This window comes from Macrobrachium nipponense, chromosome 28 (assembly GCF_015104395.2).
Source record: "Macrobrachium nipponense isolate FS-2020 chromosome 28, ASM1510439v2, whole genome shotgun sequence".
Lineage (NCBI taxonomy): Eukaryota > Metazoa > Arthropoda > Malacostraca > Decapoda > Palaemonidae > Macrobrachium > Macrobrachium nipponense.
The window spans coordinates 24,185,201-24,187,700 of record NC_087217.1 but is presented as its reverse complement, the minus strand read 5'-3'; positions in this window follow the sequence as shown (position 1 = coordinate 24,187,700).

Sequence of the window (2,500 nt, the reverse complement as noted above, 5' to 3'; positions counted from 1 at the left end):
TTATTTTTTTATATACACATACTAGGTTTCATGGTATCTCTACAATTAAATTAGGAAAATCTCCAAATAAGAGAGAGAGAGAGAGAGAGAGAGAGAGAGAGAGAGAGAGAGAGAGAGAGAGAGATGACCCAACAAAATCTCGAAATTTTCCCTTGTGCCTAGAGAGAAGGCAGTATCAGAGAGAGAGAGAGAGAGAGAGAGAGAGAGAGAGCAAACTAACATATATAATCTCTAGATTTCTCCTTTTACCTACACAGCAGACAGTATCACAAACTATGACATCCTCGAGCACCAGGCATCAGTGACAGATGTACTCCACAATCTCTCCTGCAACTTCTGAATGACGGTCAGCCGCGACAGTCGGAGTTATGGAAGGGCGGAATCGTTCATTCCAGAGCTTTGGAACCTGTCGATTCCAGTCACTTCAAAACGTTCTTGAGAATTCTTAAGATTCAGTCATTCCTGAATTCCCAGGTTTTGGAAGCTTCTCAAGGTACTGTAATACTCTCAATTTACCTGCTGAAGTAGGTTTTGTAATGTCCTTTTATTTGTTGTGATTTACGGCTGTATTTATTTATGTACGTTCCTGTTTATTTGTTTACTTATTTCTTTATAATTTTCTATCTCCTCTTTATTCATTTTTGATTTCTTAGATCAACCAAGTATCGAGCTTTATACTAAAGTGCATTTTGTATTGTCATTTTTTATTGCGATTTATGTCTATATTTATTTAAGTATATTCCTGTTTACTTATTTATTTGTTTATTTGTTTTTCATTTATGCATTTATCAATTTATCTATCAATTTATTAGGTCACCCGAGTCATAGTGGAAGCATATACGTATGTATGTATATATGTGTATATATATGTGTGTGTGTGTATATATACAAATATATTATTAGTGGGAGTAACAAACTCAAGTTCTCTGAATAAATGGATTTAGCCATGGCTAGATCTGGCCTGTGCTTGGTGAGGTGACCGGCAGGAAAGGTTGTTCTCCTTCTCCATATAGACTGCATAAATAGAAGTGAGGCAGATCAATATGGCTAACAACCTCGTCCCAGATATACCGGAAAGGCAATAACAATGCCTTCTAGTATCACACTTTTGAAGGGGAGAAACAGAATGGTAAAAATGTATGTATGCATGTATTTAAGTGTGATGGTAATTGCTTCATAGCAAAGGAAGTTAAAGGAAAGGGAAACGCATTTTCGAGAAGTTCGGCAGTAAGAAGGCTTTTGCACCCGTGTTGGAGGCTCCTGTTCTTGTGGCTGTTCTGGAATCGTCGGGCGTGTTGTGGAGCGCAACACGCGCCAATGTGTCGGGAGAAATGCCGCGATTTCTGATGCAATACCTCCTCTAGATTCATCTAAGAACTTCCGGAAACCTCGGGAGTCTGTGACGCTCGCCGTAGGCTCCGCCCCCAGAGTGCCGTATAAATACGACGGTCGTAGCAGCAGCAGAGAAATCGTAAAAGAGAGACTCCAGTTAGTCACTGAGAGTAAGAGCCACAGATCAGATTATCAGTGAGAGATCAGCAGCAGCAGAGATCATCCGTGAGAGATAAGAGAGAAAGGGACGACGAAGGACCAGAAGAGAAGTTGCTCAAGAGTTGGTTGGATACTGGTCTAGTCGTCTTCAGGAGTGGACGGCCGTGTTATCTCGAGGCTATCCAAAGGTAGCAGGTGTCAAGCGAATATCAAATAATAAAGAAGACGAAGGGGGATATTAGTCAGCGCAGTGAGTGTGTTGAGGGTGCAATGAAATACTCTTGAAGAGAGAGAGAGAGAGAGAGAGAGAGAGAGAGAGAGAGAGAGAGAGAGAGACTGAAACAAGAGTAAGGAGTTGGAGATATTATGAAGAATCTGCAATGTGATGTTGTTGCCAGAGCAAATATGGAGGTAGAACATTATTATTAATATATCATTAGACCCTCTCTTAACCCAACAAGTCCTATTAAACGGCATTTATTGCATATCTTGAGTTAATATTGACATTCCACCCCCACCTTCATCCCCCCCCCCCCCCCCCACTGCTTGCATTCAAGCATCTGGTTTGCCATTGCTTGAAAGACTTTTGTCAAAGTGAACGAGCAACTAACAAGGTACACAAGGGGTTCCCAGCAATAAGATTTTTCAAACCAAAAAAAGACTTCGCTCCGTAACTCAGACATATATCTCAGCTGGACGTCCATTTCCAGGAGAAGAGGAATTCTTGCGTTCAGGTCCGTAGGTGAATTTCTGAGGACTGTAGGGTTGGCAAATGGACCGGGAAGAATCAGTGTTATTTCGTTTTGTGATATTGCATTCATGAGGGGTAATGGATATTTGACTGGGAGGAACTCTGGAGTATCTCCCAGCATTAAATGGTTTAATGGTTTAGTTCCTCTCTCTCTCTCTCTCTCTCTCTCTCTCTCTCTCTCTCTCTCTCTCTCTCTCTCTCATCAGACCCCACAACTCAGGACTTTATTTCGAAGGGAATGTAAAATTGTTACATTAT